At 40.4% G+C, this 22,143-nt stretch overlaps 1 long non-coding RNA gene across 1 annotated transcript; it reads left to right on the top strand.

Annotated features, from left to right (window-relative positions):
• On the top strand, positions 1-928 carry LOC127979251 (uncharacterized). Its single transcript, XR_008158767.1, has 3 exons — positions 1-218; positions 305-390; positions 812-928. It is a non-coding gene; the product is annotated as an uncharacterized LOC127979251 (long non-coding RNA).
• Positions 929-22,143: the final 21,215 nt, after the last annotated feature.

The raw sequence follows: 22,143 nt of genomic DNA, 5'->3' as shown, positions 1-22,143 counted from the left end.
TGTTGCAACAAGCTCTTTTCACCCCGTTTACCCTCTTGTTAACATTTGTGGTTGATTACATTGCATCAAACTCATAAGCCTGTCTTTCACAACTATTGCTTACACATCATAGAGATAGAGAATCACAAAGATATCCATCAAAGCCAGAAATTACCACAATGGCAAAGAGAATAGTACTGTACTACCCCATGCTTCAGGACCAAGGCCTCCATACATGGGTAAGTGAAATGCACCCAGTTGATGACTGTTTCGTGTTGGACAATTTTCGTAGTGATTTAGAAAATTTATTAAATGTCTTGTGCAGGTAACTGTGTACTCACAGCTATACAAAAGATTGCAAAATGTGAGATCCGCCCAAAAAAGTGCTCCAGATGGGAGACATTCAAAGAGGTGAGCTGTAACTAATGATTATTTTCATCAAAGATTAATCTGTTAATCATTTTCAAGATTAATTTATCAGTTGTCAAGGAGATGTCCTCAAACGTCTTGTTTGGCCCATAACATAAAGATGTTAATTTCACATAGAGGACTAAAGAAGCTAGAAAGTATTCACTTTGGAGAAGTTTAAATCCTATTTGGACATTCCAAAAAAACAAAGAAAAATGACTCAAATGATCAATCATGTCAATGTCCTGGTTGATCTATCTCCCTCACCTCCTGTAATTGCTTTGTATGTGTATGGGGGATATTGCTATTAATTACTAAGCACTTTGTGTTACATTTTGTTTGCATGAAAAGTGCTATACAAATAAAGTCAGATGGATTTATTTAGTAGTTGAAAACTAATTGATTAACTGATTAATCTTTGCAGCTCTACAAAGAGGCGCTGTCTTGAGCAGCCAACAGACACGTATGAAATTGATTCAAGTGACAAACATTCTAGATTGGTCCACAGAAGGAAGTGGCAGCCCAAGCTCATACTGTAAAAAAAAAAAAGTGAGTTAGAAGGTGAGTTTAAACATTGCATAAACTAATAAACCTACTTTATTGGTCAAGATGACCAAAAGTAAAAGGCTTTAAAATGGACATGAAAGGATAGGCATTTTCACAGCACTTGTACTTTTTTGTTACCAATTTATTAACATTATTGTAGAAATTAAGTTTTAACAGAAATTTGTTATTAATAAAAAGCTGGTATTGTATCATTGTATCAAGAACAGCTGGGTACAGCAGTATCTTTAAGTATCAGTCTGTGCAACATTATTTTATATAACCTCTCCAGCGTATCAAATAATGTTATGCATTTAAAATCCATTTGTCTCATTAGAGGCATTTTTGATCTAAGTACATTATCCTACCAGAAATATGTCATGTGTTGAAGGAAAAAGAAAATCCCAAAGCCTACCTGAAGAATCACCCTCTGCCCTTTCCAGTCCTGATGGTGAGTTTGACCAACTGTGCGCATCTTTGTAGGGGTGTACTTGTGTGCCTACATGCAATTGTATGTAATTGCATGACCATATTAGTTTCAAGCAAATTTGTATTTATTATACAAAAAATAATTAGATTTTTAAAAATTGCATTTCAGACAGGAACCACTTTGGCAAGTTTAACTGAGTTTATTGAACACAATTTATCTTTGGTGGTATGGTTCCTTATGGGGGTTCTTGCTCCCAGAAAAACTGAACATAATTCCCCCCGCAACCATTAATTGAAAAATACATAACAATTAAGAATTTTAATAAAGTCTTTAAAGCAAACAGTGATAATCATGTAGATGTGGCAGTGGGATGTCTATCATGTAGCCTTTATATAACCGTATTTGTGAACGCACATTTTCTGAAATGTTGCACGTCAGGTCATGCAAGTCTGCATCTTAAAGCCTCTGTCAAACTTTCTGCGTCCGCGAGTCCGCTATATCTAGGCGTGACGTAAAAATCGTCATTGGAGAATGTGTGCAGAGACTCTAGCAGACGACCACGTGGACAGGTGCGCCTGGTCAGTTGGCTTCAAAAGCAAAATTGCACATGTGCAACCAGGCAGAGTGAAGAAGCTCTCGAACCTGTGCAATCTGTCAGTAAAAGAATATAAAGACAGTGAGATGTGCAATAATTCTGGGCAATTGCAGAGCTGGCCATCAGCCTGCGCATTCAGAAGTATAAATTGAAGAAGTCTGCGTCCGCGCTGGCCGTGTCTGCGTCTGGATTGCTCATGTGGAAAATATAACACAGGCGTTACAATCGCAACTTCTTTGTGTTACTCCTTTCAAGCTGAATCTCACAAAATTGGTCAGCTCCCGACAGCATCAGGTGTTTTATTTATGGGGAGCAGAATTGTTTATTTCAATGAATGTAATAGATTATATATCATAATAGTTAGGCTATAATATTATAAATCAGGTTGGTTTGTATTGCTGACGTAATAAGTAAATTATATGCGTGCGGCCGCGAGACTTGCACTTAGACCATAGTGCGGCTCGCTGGAAAAAAAGGTTGAGAACCACTGATATAAAGGTTGCTGTCCCATTTTATACAGGAATTGTTCATTTAAAAAAATCGAATTATATTTTTAGTTCTAATTATATTGTTAACACAAGTTCATTGAGAATTTTTTTTACTTATAAACTCCTTGAGAATTTAAAGTTAGTTTAATAGTATTTAAATTCAAGTAAAAAAAAAAAAAGGTTTTAATTGCTCAAATTATTTTTATTAATTAATAATATGTTATCATGTTTATTCTTGTAAAAAATATGTGTTTATTCTTTAAGGAAACAAGGGAAAAAATAAGGAACAATCTGAATATTTGTTTTGCTTTACCTATTTATGTAGGCTACAATAATAATAATAATAATAATAAAAATAATCAAATAATGTCATAAAAAAATACCATTTTCCTGAGTAATTTTGACCATTATAGAATTGTGAATTTAAAGATAAGCCATTTAGGTGGTAAAAAATACTGTGAACTTAATAATGGCATGGATTTTAGAGCATAACAACTGAAGGTTTATGAAACATTAGCCAATAAAGCATTTTTTTTAAACAACAGAACTTAAAGTTGTGAAGTAAAATATTATTTCAACCAGACAGCATGTGAATAAATAAAATGCATACTTTTCATAACATTTCATTATTCATAAAATGCATAACGTTTCTGGTGTTTGGATTTGTACTTCAATACAATGAGCTCCAAGTTTAAGAATAGCCCTAGACTAGTTTCTCTCTCCCTCTCTCTCTCTCTCTCTCTCTCTCTCTCTCTCTCTCTGTCTTTAACAGCATTAGCTCAGTGAAATAAGTCTTCCTTCTGTTAGAATGAATGTTTTCCTGCCTTGCTATGTTGGTCTCATGATCAATAAGTTGTATTCGCCTCAATATGATTCAGTAAAGTCAAACTGCAGACAGTGAAGCTGCATCACTGCGTGCGAGTCCCACGTGCTGTGAGGCGGGAACAGAGGATTCCGCTTGGTCTTAAAGCCTTCCACGCAGTGGCGAGGAGTACGCGGGGGATGCAGGGGACGTGGGGGACATGTCCCCCCTCACTTTTAAGATTATGGAAACTCGTCCCCCGCACTTTTTCGATCAAGTTTGTTCTTATAGATGTTTTCAAGAGTTGGTGTGAATAAATATAGATTTAAACTCAAAGAGACGGGATAGTCTGCGTATGATTTGATATTTAATTCGGACCCAGAATACAGCGAGATGAATATCACAGAGCGCAAACACTCCTGTAGTGTGTGTTTCATTCATACTCGAAGCCGGAGGGCGCTCTCACGGAGAAAGTCATTTCAAGAAATTCCTAATATGGGCAAAAGCAACCAGCTAACGCTGTATGAAAACAGTTTTTACACAGAAAAAAAGCCCAGAAACTTTTGCAAACACGACGACATTAAACATACGATTGCAACAATATATGTTTTTTTAAGTAATCTCCAGCAGGTGATAAATAAAGTATGACCAATGCAGTACCAGTTGACATAGCATTATTACAGAATAGAAACTATTCTGCTTTATTATGTGATAAAAAATGTGTTTGTAGTATATAAACAAATCATTATTATGTGTTATTGTCCAGCAGTTATAGATTTCTAAGACAATTTAAAGCTAGAAATTTGAGAAAAATTAAAGTTGCCTATCGTATCCACTACCAGTCAACAGTTTTTGAACAGTAAGCTTGTTAATTTTTTTTTTTTTAAATAAGTCTCTTCTGTTCACCAAGCCTGCATTTATTTGATCCAAAGTAAAGCAAAACAGAAAAATTTAGATTTTTTTTCCAGGTTTCTTTGATCAATAGTTTGATCAAAAGTTCTGAAGAACAGAATTTATTTTGAAATAGAAATCTTTTGAAAAACTATTACTTTATTATCACTTTTGATCAATTCAAAGTGAAGTGAAGTGACATACAGCCAAGTTTGGTGACCCATACTCAGAATTCATGCTCTGCATTTAACCCATCCAAAGTGCACGCACACACACACATACACGCACACACACACACACACACACACCCCCCCACCCCCCCCGGAGTTTTCATCATTTATGCTGCGGTGCCCGGGGAGCGGTGGTGTTGCTGGCCTGAGACTCAAACCCACAAAAGAGTCCTTGCTAAATATAAGTGATAATTTCTTTAATTTATTTTCCAAAAAACAAAAATGATATTGGCTCTAAGCTTTTGAATGATATAGTGTATTATGTTGCAAGAGCTTTTTATTTCACATAAATGCTGATCTTTGGATCCTTATATTCATCAAATAATACTGAAAAAAACTCACGTTTTAAATATTGATAATCAGCATATTAGAATGATTTCTGAAGAATGTGACACTGAAGACTGGAGTAAAAATGCTGAAAATACAGCTTTGATCACACAAATAAATTGCATTTGAAAATATATTCAAATAGGGAAAAAAAGTTATTTTAAATATAAAAATATTTCACAATATTACTGTTTTTGCTGTACTTTGGATCAAATAAATGCAGAATTGGCGAGTAGAAGAGACTTCTTTAAAAAAAAATATCTTACAGTTCAAAAACTGTTGATTGGTAGGCTATATAGATTACAGAAATGATTTATATATATATATATATATATATATATATATACATACATACATAATTTCTGTTCCCCTCACTTCTGAAAAGATGGCTACGCCCCTGGCCTTCCGCAAACACCAACGATCACAAATAACAATGATTTTCGTAAAATAATGATTCATTATTAATTGATGATTTGTTATTATAATTATGGTCTTGTGAAAATAATAATATGGGCTGCGAGAAAATTATGAATACAAATAGTATATAAACATAGCATGTTGCAGTAACACACCGTTCCTCAGAGCCAAAACACAGACCGAATTCTGTTCAGCTGGAGGGGGTTGGGTTTTGGATAGTTATGCATGGCTTGTGGGGGTCGAGATAAAGGTGTGAATTGCTCTTTCATATGGACAAGTGTCTTATGAGGCTTTCACTTGCTGAACCGGTTTATAAAGGACTGTTGTTTTGGTTATATTCACAGTGCTGGCTCTCTCCGATGAGAGAAATGCAACATTCACAGATTACACAATTCGTTTTCGTTTAGAAAACATTTCAAGCTTTCTGTAGATATATTTTTAATGTACGTGAGACACTACGATATTATGCTAATTAAAAAATTATACATTCATTATCATGAAAAAATTAAAGTGATGAGACGGCGCCTCCCTGCCATTAATGCACATTAATAATTTTTGCACAAACACTTGAATATGAGCTTCATGGTTTTCACCCACTCCAAGAGCGGTCGATCACGAGTACAATTCATGCCAACGAGAATCTCAGATGGCCACGATGGGTTGGAGGATAACAGCCCATAATATAACTGCATATTCAGCAAGAATTCATGTTAAACATATTTAGCTTGATCAGAAGGTTACAATGACTGTAAGAGTCGAGCGGGATGTTAAGAGTTAGTCTGTTTCTTTTACTGATTATTTTCGGGTTAAAGCATGATTTAAACAGATTCACACTCAATCGCTTTTGCAATAATGCGTTCAAACAAATGTATAGAGCAGGAGGGTTTTTATCCTTCCTAGGTGACCTCCCAACGGACTGTCGTGGAAGTAAGACAGAAACTCCGCAACAAGGTTAGCGGGAACAACCAGTTGGTAATTAAAGCTGCCATATTTAGATGGTACACCACGGTATAACACTCCCTGCTGCTGCTGGTAATGGAGGCGATCAGGTGAATGCTGACCAATAGTGTGACCAAGATCTTGGCATAAGGGGTCTGTCTGCTGAGCTTTTCCGATGTCCTGAAGCGACTTAGGTAGGTCAGACCAATACGTTTTTGCAGCTGCCACACATACCCTCCCATCCTGTGGAAGAAGGACTCAAAACAGAGCATCGGGAACTACATTACAGCAGCCTTTTTTATAGTGCACTCGGAAGGTGAATGCCTGTAGACGCAAAGTCCATCTTGTGAGCCGTGATGACGTTTTGGGACAGTTGAATGCCCAGGCCAGTGCGCTGTGGTCTTTATACACATCAAATACCTCTCCTTCAAGGTAATGACGCCACTTTTCCACCGCCCATACGACAGCCAAGCACTCTTTTTCTGAGGTGGAAAATCTCCGCTCAGCACCATGGAGAGCTCTTGAGGCAAATGTAATGGCTCTGTCTTCACCCTCGACTGTCTGCATCAAATCAGCCCCCAAACCTACATCACTGGAGTCACAGTGCACCTGAAAACCCAACTGTGGCTCTGGCTGAGCCAGCACCAGTGGGGACTGCAGGAACCCTTTAAAACATTCAAAAGCAACCTGACACTGCTCTTTCCACTCCCACCCGACTCCTTTTTTCTTGAGGTTATTAAGAGCAGCAACAATGTCTGACAGCCAAGGAATGAACTTATGGGACCAGCCCACCAACCCCAGGAATCTCTGGAGACTTTTCAGATCTGTGGGGGCTGGGTAAGCTGTAATGGCCTCCACCTTTGCCGTCACCATCTCCACGCCTTTACCTGAGACCACATGTCCTAGGAAGGTTAATTAAGTTTGCATGAGGTGGCATTTTGCAACATTCAGAGTTAGGTGGGCCTGATGAAGTTTCTTAAACACTGCCTCCAAGTCACCCAGGTGCTGCTCATGAGTCTTGGAGAAGACAATAATGTCATCTATGTAGACGAAACAGGTTCGGCCCTTCAACTCCCCAAGAACATTCTCCATCAAACGTTGAAAGGTGGCATTTCTCAGCCCAAAGGGCATGACCTTAAATTCGAATAGGCCTAGGTGTGTGATCATAGCTGTTTTTTATTTGCTTTCCTCATCCATGGCCACCTGCCAGTACCCACTCTGAAGGTCAAGTGAGCTAAAATATTGTGCTCCTTGCATGGACTCTAAGATCTCATGAATCAGTGGCATTGGGTAAGCATCATGGCGTGTTTTGGCGTTAAGTCCTCTGAAGTCCACACAAAACGGAGCGTTCCTTCCTTCTTAGGCGTCAAAAACCACTGGGGAGGCCCAAGCAGAAGTTGAAGGCTCTAAGATACCATTTTGAGCATTTTCTTCATCTGTTCCTCAATAACCGCTTGCTTTTGTGGTGACACTCTATAACAGGGGTGCCCAACCCTGGTCCTGGCGATCGACTCTCCTGCAAAGTTTAGCTTCAATCCTAATCAAACACACCTGAAGCAACTAATTAAGGTCTTCAGGCTCACTTAAAAATTAAAGGCAGGTGTGTTTGATTAGGTTTGAGCCAAACTTTGCAGGACAGTCGATCGCCAGGACCAGGGTTGGGCACCCCTGCTCTATAAGCTCTCCTCCGTTTTGGCAGCTCGTCAGTAGTCAAGATCTTATGTTTTATGATGTCGGTGGCACCAGTGGAATCTGTCCAAACTATAGGCCACTTCTGCAGCAGTGGTCTAACCAGCTCAGGCTGTGGGTCAAATAGCGGAACTGGAAGAAGTTTGTTACCGACCTCATCCATCGCTGCCATGTAGAAATTAATTGTAGGCTCTGCATGTCTCCACCACAGGGCCTCACGACCCTTACGCAAGAACCGATACTCTTTGCCGCCTGGCATCACATATTTCCTCAGGTGGGGCTTCAGAACAATTTGACTGGCGCACATGAAATCTAAACCCAGCAATAAGGGCATGCAAAGTTGATCATCACTAAGTGATGATGACGGTGATATGGGCATCATGAAGGGAGAGGAGTAAGGTGGTTGTCCCTATAGCTTTACTCTTTTGGCCATTTGCCATCATGAACCTTGGAATTTCACTTGCACTCAGTGTCTCACCATCCTGTTTTATGTTGTTCCACAGAGTTTTACTCATTAAAGAGTATGTGCACCCCGAATCAAGGACAGCATCACCACTGGAGCCTCAGATGGCTATTGGCACCAACAGGAGGGTTGGGATACTGAAAACGGTGGCCACATCCCCACTATGACCCCGGCCTTGTCCGTGTTCAGGTTTTTTGCTAGGTTTTTTAGAAGAGCGGTCTGAAGGATAGGATTGTTGTACACGACTCCAATAATCCTTAGAGTTACTCGAATCCTTCTCAATAAGCGATCCCACCTTGACCACCTGTTCCACAGTAGACACGATACCCCGCAGACCACTGGCCAGCCTTGGGTTACATGCATTACGGATGCGCCGCACAATCTCGTCTTACCTTCATATCTTGTCTCCACTTCAGACAGAGTGCCCGATGATCGTAGGCAAAATCCCGAATGCACCTGGAGGGTGACTGCACCTGTGAGCGGAGCTGATCCTCAATCTCTGTCTGGTAATCAGTGGGCAGGAAAGCCTCAAGGAAAGCACTTTTAAATCCTTCCCAGTTGGAAATCTTGCCACAAGAAGCCAAACACCAGCTCCGCGCAGGCCCTTTAAGAACAGCATTGAGTGTGCCTACCAGCTCAAAGTCACTCAGTGGCCTGAGGGTGAGAAAGTTCTCACACTGCTCAATGAAATCAGTGACATCAGTAGACTCCCTCGACTCCCCGAACTGGGGAAACTCCATTCTAATAGGGGGTTTAGCTATAGCTGCACCAGATGGTGGAAGGGTGATATCCCCTTTAGACATACCCTGACCAGAAGATAAAAAGCCAGTAGGTGTGGAGAAACTAGCTGGCCTCCAAGAGAAACGTTTTCTGTTACGCATCTTTGTTTCCAGTTCTTCACCCCACCGTTTATCTCTTCGCTTTAAGCAGTCCACCAACACCTGATCAAGTCTCTGCAACCTAATGTCGACATACTCTTTGGCCTCCTTAAGCATTGCCTCCATAGATGCTCTGAGATCCTCCTCCCTGTGGAGTGTGCTGTCATTTGAGTCTTTGAGATGGTTTTCCAAGGTCTCCATCTTAAACCGAAGCTCCTGGATTTGTTTACCCATCGAGACTCGAAGTTGCTGTAACTCAGGCAAGCAATGTCCGATCTTCCCCAAACTTCACACCTGTGATAGGTGTTCTGTTCTGAACAAACACCCATGACCAAATTCAGTTATAGTCATAGCGTCACCTGCTGGTTACAGGAAGTGACAAGGTTAACAATGTTACAGACTCCTAGGAACAAATTAAAAAGTGTCAAAAAGTTTTAAATAGGCTGGCAACATGCTAGAAACATAATAAAACATGCTTGCAAGACTTAGCTAAGTGTTGAAGCATTCTACTAAGGCAGTGAAAAAGGAATTTGCTGTAACTAAGGCAAGCAATGTCCGATCTTCCCCAAACTTCACACGTGTGATAGGTGTTCTGTCCTGAACAAACACCCATGAAGAAAATCAGTTATAGTCATAGCGCACCTGCTAGTAACAGGAAGTGACATGGTTAACACTGTTACAGACTCCTAGGAACATATTAAAAAGTGTAAACAAGTGTTAAATAGGCTGGCAACATACTAGATACATACTGATACATGTTAGAAACACTTAGCTAAGTGCTAAAGCATGCTACTAATGTAGTGAATAAGGAAGTTGCTGTAACTCAGGCTAGCAACGTCCGATCTTCCCAAACTTCACACATTTGACAAGGGTCCTGTCCTGAATACATCACATGCCCAGATTCGGTTATAGTCATAGCGCCACCTGCTGGCAACAGGAAGTGTCATGTTTAACAATTTTATGCACAATTTGCAATGCAATAAAATTTGGCATTGTGTGCTAATCATGCTAGAAATATTTTCAAACAGTCTAACAACACTTGCTAAAGGATGCTATTAATACTATGAAACAGGAAGTTGTTGTAACACGTGCATACAATTCCCAATCTGACACAAACTTCACATGTTTTATAAGAGTCCTGGCCTGAACACAACTAAAGGCCAATATTCAATTATAAGTATAGCGCCGCCTGCTGGCAACAGGAATTACTTATTTCATACTAACCTAAACATGAGATGTCTGATCTGCCAGAAACTCAGAGTCCTTGCCTAAAGACATTTACATGGCGATATTCAGTTATAATCATAATGCCACCTGTTGGCAGCAGGAAATGTGGTAAAAAATATTTATCATTTTATAAGCATACGGCCCAACGTTCACGGTTCCTCCTATGGGCACCGGGTATCGGTGAGCCCGGGTGCGAGTGCCCGTTCATCGCTGCTTGCAGCTTTAATTATTATTACTACTATTATTATTATTAATTGCCGGATATCCATTTTTGAATCTTGATGCAGTCTGTTGCATGTCGTTCATTTTGAACGAATCTTTAATATGATTCAGGACTACCGAGTTGTCTCAGAGAGTGATTCGTTCATTTTATGTTGACCGCACATGCGCATTACACAACATATGAGTTCTGAATCGACAGGTGAGGTCCGAGTCTTCTATTCTTCCTGTCAGTCCCATAGAGACGGGAAGAGAAAAGATTAGTTAATTTTGCTGAATGAGACTCAAAGATCAGAGTCAGTAAAATGATCCGAACTTCCCACTACTACTGACAACACCGTAAGCAATTGGTCAACACTGACAATTTGCAGCGCAATATGAAAGACTTCATTTTTAACAACAAACAACCTATGAAACTAATAATGAACAATGTGAAACTAAAACGACATAAGCTTAATTTAAAATGTAATTGGAACTGTAGGCTATTTAGAGGTGGATGAACTCAATTTAGAGGTGGATAAACGCACTTTGGAGGTGGGTAAACGCTATTTCCAAATTTTGGGAGGTGCGTAAATGGCATTTACAAGCGTTTAGCCTCCACTACATCCCTGTACACAACGCAGTAAATTTCTCTTTGCAAAATAGATGAAGGTATTAAGCTATGAAAACAGAAAAAGGAGAATACAAAAATACCTTGCAGGTTTTGAAGACCTCTGATGAATCCATAGCAGCATCTGATGCAGCATAGAAGGAATACAGTAGATTTTGATTGATGATCCTGTGGAATTCACTGTAGAGCTGCATAGAAAACAAGAACACAAGATTTTTTTCTTTTTTTAAATAACTCACATCATTCATTAACTTCAAGCCATATAAGACTGTAAGGGGAAAAACTTAAGACAAATAGACAAAACCATATTAACACTAATAATTTTTTTGCTCTTTATCCAGATCAACCAGTGATGCAATCATGACCATGACAATGTGTCTTTAAGTTTTTACTCACTTGGGCTTCACAAAAGAGTGCAGACCATCTGTCTTTCAATTCAGCAATGGGAGGAGCTGAATACACAATTTCTTGACGCCTGAGTGCAAAGGAACGCTGCATATGTTGATGGATGATAATCATGTCTCTATCAGTCACGGTCTTCTTGAACTGCTCCAGCATCTCAAGCCTCAGGTTCTCCAGTGTGTCCTTAGTTTCTCCTTGGGGTAATTGGGCATGAAGTTTATTTCTCCTCTTCTGGGTCTTTTGATTTCGGCCCTGGATGCTGCACCTTCTGGATAGGTCCTGCTGCGTTTTCAAGCATTCACAGCCACATCCTTTATGCCAGCCCTGCTCAGTTTGGTCCTGTAGTTGCCCATCTTGAAGCGCAGGCTGTTCTTCCAACCCTCATACCCTGTTCCTGAAAACTTTTTCTTTTAGGCAGGGGTGTTTACTCACAAGAGCCTCTGCAGCGATGAGAATATTTTTGGTACTAGGATATGCCTTATCCTTATATATTTCAGCAGCCATTCCATCCAGTATGTTGTGTTTTTGATCCCTAGTCAAGCTTAGAGTTTTCACCTCTTTGACAAATGCATAGTTGCCCTCTCTTAGAGCATGCTCCACCTCGTAGGAGAATGTTGGAATAACAAAGATCTCTGGTCATCGGCAAAGACGATTTAGTGAATCTGTGTTATCAGACAACAGTGTATCATCTGTGCTGGTTGAACTGAGATCTGGCTCAAGATATCTTAATGGTTGCCTTGGATGGTAGGTCCTCGATGTTTACTAAGTTGCATAGGGCATTGTCAAATTCTGGGTTTTGAAACTGAAGCCGAAAGTCATAGGCAAGGTTCAACTTATTTTTAATCTCAATTATGAGGGCATTTACAGTCTCAGGACGAGAGGGCAAAATAAGCCTCTCAGCACTGACATCATCAAGGATGCTTTCACACACAACCCGTAACGGTCCCGTGTCGAGTTGACACGTGACATCCGGATGTGACGTATAATATACGAGTCGAAAAAGATTGGCAACAAAGAATAAGGAAAGGCAAAACAGAAGTGTTCTCATTGGTTTGTAAACATGGCTGTTGACCAGCAACTAGCGGCATTGCTCAAATTACTACATGTCGATATTGACTTCTTTCCGGAGAGTTAATGAGATAACGCGTACGCTGGAACCAAAGCTTGCTGAGAGTAGGAAACAATGTGAAGCAGCGAGACTTAGAGCACAGAGGCGCCATCGGATGCTAAAAGCTACCACTCTGTGTACACGGCTCATGCAACTGGGTGTTTCTGATAGAAGAATGTGGATGTTATGAAGACCTCAAGGTGCAGTATTTTGGACTAATGTCCTAGAAAACTTCACCGCCGATCAGTGGTGTCAAGCACTTTCGCATGTCACGCACCACGTTTGAGTTTGTTCTGCAACTTGTTGAGCGAAGTCTGAGACGAAAGTTTACAAACTGGAGAAAGCCACTTGAACCACGCCGTAGATTGGCTATTGTTTTGTGGTGGTATGCTACCCCTGGCGAATACCGCACAATCAGTTGTCTTTTTGGTGTGGGGCTGTCGACTGTTTGTGCTCTGGTTCATGAAGTGACAGCGACATTGAAGAGAAAACTTTTCAAATGTTTCATCTCCTTGCCCAGAGGAGAAGCTCTTCAAAACACTATAAATGGATTCACTGAACGTGGGTATCCATTATGTGCTGGTGCAATAGATGGTAGCCACATCCCTATTATTGCTTCCCAGGAAGCTGCAGCTTACTACAATCGTAAAGGATGACATTCAATTGTACTTCAAGCTGTAGTCCACAAGCTGTTTTTAGCTTTACCAAATTTATATTTTCACGTGAACAGATATTAACTCCATGTCTCCCGAACTAGCTTCACAGATGTGTATGTAGGCTGGCCTGGCCGCACACATGACGCTCGTGTGTTGTCCAACTCTCCCATTTTCCAAATGGCAGAAGAAAATGGTTGCTACCTGTTTCCACATGAGGTAATCACTATTTCATTTGCTGCTATTATATATGTATATATACACGCACACACACACACACACACACACACACACACATATATATATGTATATATATATATATATATATATATATATATATATATATATGTATGTATGTATATATATATATATACATATACATATATATATATATATAATGAAGAAACAGTCGAGCGACAGAGAAGGACAGCAGCTTGTGAGTGTTTAGTGTCGTTTTCTCATTAGACTACTGTGTGATCGTCATTGCTAGGAAAGTTTTTGTTTTAAATTGTGTGTGTCTTACCCTGGTAAATACGCGCTGAAAGTGGTGCTTGGTTTTGCGTTTGCCTATCGCGGGACTGCCTATTTCGATCTGCTAAATAGTGAGGCGTGGCCAGCTGTCTTCAATCACAGGTAATCAGGCAAATACAAAAGCTGCACGATTCACCGCGGCAGTGGTCGCCGCAGCCCTCGTGTGACTCCTCCTTTTGTGAAGACAGACGAGTGTAAAGACAATCGACTCTATCTGCGCGACTCCACCGAGCAAGGACCCCGACAGGGCACTTGAGTATTGCTTTTCTCTTTCTTTACTTTTTATATAGCTTCTCAAATATATCTTACACTTGTAGTCACTATGTGCTTTCAGATCTCTACTATCACTACTAACACTCGAAGAGCACGCTATGTACGTCGCAGGAAGGCCTGTTTGACAAACCTACGCCATGTCCCTCTGACCTCTACTACTATGCTCTCTATTCCAGTTGGTCTCTGGAACTGCCAGTCTGCAGTTAACAAAGCAGACTTCATTTCTTCTATTGCTACTGATTCAGGTCTCAACCTCATGGCACTGACAGAGACTTGGATCAAACCTGAAGATACTGCCACCCCTGTAGCATTTATCGTCCCCCAGGTCAACTGGGAAACTTCTTGGAGGAGTTGGATGTGTTGCTATCAAACTTTCCTGAAGATGGTACTTCTCTGGTACTGCTTGGTGACTTCTACATCCACCTAGATAAACCCCAGGCTGCTGACTTCAAAACTCTGCTCACCTCATTTGATCTCAAGCTAGTGTCTACTACAGCGACTCACAAATCAGGCAACCAACTGGACCTCATCTACACGTGCTGTTGCTCTGTGGACACCTCTTCAGTTGCTCCACTGCACACCTCTGACCACTTCCTCATTACTGCTAACCTAGCACTTACTCCTGAAGTGGCACACACTCCAATGCAGGTCACCTTTCTTTGGAACCTACGCTCACTCTCTCCATCTCGCCTATCTGCTGTGGTTTCATCCTCACTTCCTCCACTCTCTCAGTTTTCTGCTCTGGACCCGAACAGTGCTACGGACACTATTTGCTCCACTTTAACATCTTGCTTGGACAACTTTTGCCCACTGTTGTCTAGACCAGCACGCATTGCCCCATCTGCCCCCTGGCTGTCCGAGGTTCTCTGTGAACATCGCTCTAAACTCAGGGCTGCAGAGAGGAAATGGCAGAAATCTGCAAATGTCTTCACGGTTAAAACATCCTACTACCACAAAAAAATTAACAGCTGCTGTGATGCTCGGACACTCTTCAAGACTTTCTCTTCTCCTCTTAATCCGCCACCTCCACCTCCTCCATTGACTCTTACAGCGGATGACTTTGCAGTTTTCTTCACAAATAAGACAAGATCCATCAGTGACCAATTCTCCACACCGCAGACTGAGGACAACTTCACAATGACCGATGCGCACTCTTTATCCTCCTTCTCCCCACTCATCAAAATTCTCCTGTCCAATCATCCTACTACTTGTCCACTTGATCCGATCACCACTCACCTCCTTCAAGCGATCTCTTCTTCAGTCATACCTTTGCTGACTCACATTATCAACTCCTTTCTTCACTCTGGAACATTTCCCTTACCATTCAAGCAGGCTCGGGTAATCCCACTGCTCAAGAAACCATCTCTAAATCCAGCGCTTCTTGAAAACTACAGACCGGTATCCCTTCTTCCATTCATTGCAAAGACACTTGAGCAAGCTGTGTTCAACCAGCTTTCTATGTTCCTTGGACAGAACAACCTCCTGGACAGCAACCAATCTGGCTTCAAAAGTGGCCACTCAACTGAGACTGCTCTGCTCTCGGTTACTGAAGCCCTGCGTTTAGCAAGAGCAGCTTCAAAATCCTCTGTACTCATCTTACTGGACCTGTCTGCTGCTTTTGACACTGTTAATCACCAGATTCCCCTGTCCACCCTCAGAAAGATGGGCATCTCTGGAACTGCTCTCCTGTGGGTTAAGTCCTACCTCTCTGACAGATCCTTCAGTGTGTCTTGGAGGGGTGATGTTTCAAAGTCACACCACCTTCCTACTGTCTGAGTGACATTTCTAGCTGGATGAATGACTGTCACCTTCAGCTTAACCTTACGAAGACAGAACTCCTGGTGATTCCAGCTAACCCATTGCTTCATCACAACTTCTCTATACAGCTGGGCTCGTCAACCATAACTCCTTCGAGGACAGCGAGAAACCTAGGAGTTGTGATGGATCATCAGTTAAGCTTCACAGACCACATTGCTACAACGACCCGGTCCTGCAGGTTTGCCTTATACAACATTAGGAAGATTAGACCATTCCTGTCAGAGCAAGCAACCCAACTTCTTGTCCAAGCTCTTGTTCTCTCCAGACTGGACTATTGTAATGCTCTCCTGGCGGGCATTCCTGCATGTACTGTCAAGCCTCTGCAAATGATCCAGAATGCAGCAGCGAGGGTTGTCTTCAGTGAGCCAAAAAAAGCTCACGTTACTCCTCTCCTCATCAGGTTACACTGGCTACCAGTAGCCGCTTGCATCAAATTCAAGGTACTGATGCTTGCCTACAAGACAACCACTGGCACGGCACCAACTTACCTAAACTCACTGGTTAAATCTTATGTGCCCTCCAGAAGTTTGTGCTCTGCAAGTGAACGACGCCTTGTGGTGCCATCCCAAAGAAGTTCAAAATCACTCACACTGACCTTTTCCTGGACTGTGCCCAGCTGGTGGAATGACCTCCCAATCTCAATTCGTACAGCTGACTCTTTACTCAATTTCAAGTGTAGCCGCACTGGGTTGTACATAATAATTAACTCAAATGATATATAGGGAATTTGAATAGTTAATCAGGAATATGATTAATATATATCTCATATGACAGTTACACTAAATTTTATTGAATATGAAAAATAGCTCAATTGCATTTATCAATAACTCATTACAGGGCACTGTAATTTTCTCATTAATATGTCAATATTCCATTCTTCATATCAATTATTGTGATATATCTTACTGTAAATTACTGCAAATCAAACTGTGGTTTGTCCAGCAAACAGCCGTAAAATTAACTTATCAATTTTCAATAAAGTTATCACTTCTTATAATTCAAGGAAAAATATTCTCTGGCCATGAAAACATTATCCTGTCATTATGATGAATTTAGTTGCTCAAAGTAAAGCTTGTAGTTAAAGATCGGACACTTCATTGACTCGTAATGTGAGCAGTTCAGAGGCAATCATGAATATATATGGTCTTTAATTATAGAACTTATAATACATCAAACTACAAATCACACAGATTAAATACGCATACAACAATACAGACAGTAAACTTTGTACAAGACATAACGGAATCCAAATTAGGGAGAGGGAGAGAGAGAGAGAGAGAGGTGAGATAGCGAGAGCGTGGTCACAGAATGAGCTCAGTTGTGCAAACTCACAGACAGTACCCTTGAAAGACACCAACGATTCAAATCATAGACAAACTTTAACCAGCATTTAAATCTCCATAGAGAAAGATACTTGCATGGTCCAGCGTGCGTGAGCGTGGTCTTTTGAAACCACTGGTGTGTGCTGGAGCGTGAACGTGGTTCTTTGTTCGTGGTTCAGGTCTTCCGGGTGTTGCTGCGGAATCGTGCGGTATTTGAAAGGTTTAACAAGGCAGTGTTTCAGAATTCGTCTTCCTCGTGTGGAGAGGCGAATAGGCGAATAAACTTAGTAAAGAAAAGAAACAAAACAACAAAATGAAAGTTTCCGAAGGAGCCATGGGAACGGCTGTCCAGAAGGACGAGCGGGAGCGACGAGGGTCGTAGCAGGAGAGAAGAGAGTAAGAGGGGGAGGACCTTCTTGGGTCAGCTCTTATGGCTTGAAATGGTTCACGCCTCTGTTCGCGTGAACAACCAATGAACGTCCGCGATCTGAAGCGGGAAAAAGTTCCTTTGTCTCTGTGGAAACACCCACCCTAATAAATTTGGGCTTATCAGATTTCAGCAGTGATATTCTAGCAAGTTCGTAATTCCAGATTAATACATTTTTCATTAATTTGCTTTATAAAAGTGAGTCCGTCAAAGCATGACGATTAAAAAGACACCAAAAATAACATATATAAATGATCAAAACATGAAGTTACATTCAAATGCAGGATTACACACATTTAAAGATTAACACATGATAATATTGTGGATACTCCCATTTTTGATTATGGAAAACATCTAATGAACCAAAAAGCAATACTTAATACATTTAGAATACATTGAAAAAAGGGTAATAGTTTTGGATACATTGAGTAAAAGGTACCGGTGAACTAGTTTTTTCCGGTCCTGTTTCCCAGTGGGATCATAAAGTTTTATGAGCTGGTCAGGGTTCTTTTTGAGAACATTCATGCTTAAAACATTTCCCATTTACAATTCAGCCACTTTAACCATTTACACAGGATTAACCATTTTTATGCAATACACAAACATTCAAAATACATATTATTAATAAAATGACGAAGGTGAACTTTAAGAAAGGATGGTTTGTGTGTGTGTGTGCTTATGTGTGTGTGTGTGTGTGTTGTGGAATGTGTTTCTAGATTAATCTAGATTAAAATGGCTCATTCGAATTGCCGTAGCTGGGGTCAGCGGGGCCCCGGTGAAGGTTGTACCAGTGGGCCCTGTCTGAAATTGTTTAATTTGTATGTTAGTTTATTTTTATTTATTTGTGCTATTTACACAATGTTTAAGTTTTTTTCAAGGTTGTACGTGTCAAAGTACAGAAACCAAATAATTAAATGTAAAATAGCACTGGATAGTCTTCAATGTAAAAATGAAATATACAATCAAACCTACATTTATTCAGACACATTTCTCACATTATTACAGTCTCGCTATATATATCATATCAAAAATTATATCTGGTGTCTGAATAATTTTTGGTTTGACTGTTAAAACTAAAAGTAATTCAGTCAAGAGCAGTGAGTGATTTTCATTTTCTTGGATTAACATTACAGCAGCCAGTAGCTAAATAAGGCGCGGTCACTTTAAGAGATGATGATCAAATCCCATTTTTCCTCAACTGTTTACTTTCACTTAAGAAATAACTGAAGTTTTTTCGAGCATAATTTCCAAGGTGGATATTTTGACATATTTTGTATGTATTTGTCGGCACAAGAGCAAAAATAAGCAAATTCGATATTCAAGTGTTTTGAGACGCCTTTCTCTGCGTGAGCCCTGAACACCAGAACACCGCGAGTACTGAATTGAGCTCTTTCACATATTTTTGTTTGTTCAAACTGTGATTTGTATTTGTTCATTCAGGTGCAGGAGGGACTTCGAGGAGAACCTCACAGAAGAGAGCTCGGTTCAGTATCGCTGTCCGTGAAACGCGGCTCTCGATCTCTCTCGTGCGCACTGAACACAGCCCGAGTGACCAGTTACTCTGTTCAGCTTTTCCGCATCTTGTGTTTGGATGCTTTAATGTTTAAATCGACAAGTGGTAAGGCGTAAAAACACGTGAAAAAGATAAGCTTGAATATATATATTCAATATAATCAGTTTACAAGGGTATGCAACCACAATGCATGATCATTATCAATTTTTTTTCTTTACTTTTAAACAGAACTCAAGGATTGTGTATGGAGTTGAGGTTCCTGTCCATTTAATTGGTGATGCTGCATACCCGCTCAAGAACTGGCTTATGAAGGGTTTCACAAATCACCAAGCGCTGACCCCTCAACAACGGCTGTACAACTACCGACTGAGCTCAACGATGCGCAACGATGTCAACACCGCACTGATGTCTGATGTTGTTGTTGTTTCTTGTGTTCTGAACAATATTTGTTAGATGCACGAAGAAACGTTTCTGCCTGACTGGAACATCACAGATGTTTTGCAAGAGCAAGCGCAAGATGTTTTCCAGGGAGTGGGAGACCGTAATACTCAAGCAATTCGGGAGGCTATGAAAACGCTCTTCTAACTTGTTTACACTGTTACATGCACATCTATCTGTACCAAAAGCTGTGAAATTAAGCATGAAAAACAAATAAAACATCAACAATTCTCAATAAAAAATAATTTATTTTGGATAGAATATAAAGTGTGTTGTGCCTGTTTACATCAAATGTAACCGTTTCAAGTACACAGTATGACAAAGAAAACAAAACAAAAAACTAAGTTTAATTGAAAAAAAGTGTATAAAGGTATAAAGAATAAGTGTTTAAAGGATAGTGTACTATCTTAGTACTAAGTGTACTAAGATGCACATAAGACATAAAAAGTGTTGACATTTACAAAAAACACAATGCAATTAGAAAAAAGAAGTGTAACACAATATTAACAATGCAAAAAACACAAACATTTTTTCGAACAGTTAAAAAAAATCTGTACCTGGCAAGCAATAGAGTGCCATTTGATAATTATGCACAAATATAAATATTATATGTGCTATATATTTTTTTTTTTACTTATATAAATGCTACTAATCCAGTACTATGAAATATTAAATAATTGTTATACAATAACAAGTTTTGAAGCAGTCCTACTCAAGCTGCAATGATGGCAACGGGTTGAATAAGCCATTTTCTGTATTGTCTGATTTGCTCTGCTGAAAACGGGCATGACGAGCGGGCACATAATAGGGCGTGGGTGCTGGAACGATTTTGGGTGTCTTGTAGCTCATGCAGCATTGTCATCTGTTTACCCAGCTCTTCCTCCTTTGCCTGACTCGCCTCCCTCCTCAACTGGTTTTCATACCCCCTCTGCTCTGCCAAACGGACACGTTCTCTCTCCTCAAAGTCTCGGTCCATTTAAAAAAAGAGGTCCTTCACCTCTTTCATGATCAAATCTGTTCTGGACTGGCGCTTTCTGGCTTTTTTCGCAGGGGGTGGTTGAGGTGATTCTAAAAAGACAAAACAATGTGGTTTAGTAACCTGAAGGAAGCATGTGATACATGGCAGACAAAGAACAAACAGTCCAGCAAGGTACATAATAGCATAGTTATGTAACTCACCTGAATTACTTTCCCTGGAAATTGCCTCGATGTTCTCCGAGCTGGACACAACTGTGGACACAACGGTGCAAGAAGAAGCGGCTACCTCTGCTGTTGTCTCTTGTTCGTCATTCCTACACGGAGATGCAGCCATACTGCCCAGTAACGCTACTGGGTTAGCCGAGTGGCTTGTTCCCATATGCTGTAGCATAAATCGAAGTAAGGCCAGTCTGGTCTTCCACTGCCGCTCCTTCCGTTGTGATCCAGCACATGGTGGAATTTTTTTTCCAAAGCCTTCAGCTTACTGATTACCTGTGCATTCTCTCTCGAGAAACCACGCTGTTGCATTTTTTTTTTTATTCGCTCATACACGACCGCATCACGTACCATTCCACTGAGCTGGCGAACGATCTCAGCTTCAGCGCAGATAGTAAGGAGCTCTGTGGTATCGACTTGTGTCCAGTTTGTGCACATTTCTGTTTGTTTAATTTTAGTTTCTTTTGTATACGAACACTCTCTGTGTTTAAAACACTGACTAGCTCTTCTGTCACTGCAGGGTTGTATTATTGAAAAAACAAGCTCAAGGAGTCGCATGATAACTATGTCATCACTACGTCACATCCGTAGCGGCATTAGTTTTGGCTTTTGTTCACACAGCACTCGTCCCGGGTCTAACTCGGCAATGTTACTAGGTCCTCGACCCGGGTTCAATGCGGGAATCAATCCCGGGATGTGGTTGCTTTCACACAGAAGGTGACCCGGCAATGTTTCGGCAATATGCTGGGTCCATCGTGCAGTGTGCAAGGGATTTTAGTCTCAGGACTTCAGTCTCTTCCATTTAAACTGTATTAGGGAAGCCTGTAGCTTCATTAACCATACAGACAAGAGAGTGGTAACAATCTAAAAATCACACTCTTCCAAAATGTCAAACTATTTTTTTTTTTTTAAAGTAAGTATTGGTTAAACGTTTTAAAACAGAGTATGGTATAATTGGGATACCACAAATTTAGCCAGCATATTGCATGTATTTACCTTTGTGATGACACATTGGTCATAGTGGAAAATAGACATTACCTTTAATTATGTTGTCCAATGTATTTATTAAAGGGTTAGTTCACCCAAAAATGAAAATAATGTCATTAATGGATCACCCTCATGTTGTTCCAAGCCTGTATCACCTCTGTTCATCATCGGAACACAGTTTAAGATATTTTAGATTTAGTCCGAAAGCTTTCTGCCCCTCCATTGAAAATGTAGGTACCGTATACTGTGAACGTCCATAAAGCTAAAAAAAGACATGAAAGTAGTCCATGTGAAACCAGTGGGTTAAGTTAGAATTTTTTGAAGCATCGAAAATACATTTTG

This window comes from Carassius gibelio, chromosome B19, assembly GCF_023724105.1.
Source record: "Carassius gibelio isolate Cgi1373 ecotype wild population from Czech Republic chromosome B19, carGib1.2-hapl.c, whole genome shotgun sequence".
Lineage (NCBI taxonomy): Eukaryota > Metazoa > Chordata > Actinopteri > Cypriniformes > Cyprinidae > Carassius > Carassius gibelio.
The sequence above is the reverse complement of the archived record's forward strand: the minus strand, read 5'-3'. Positions and strand labels throughout refer to the sequence as shown.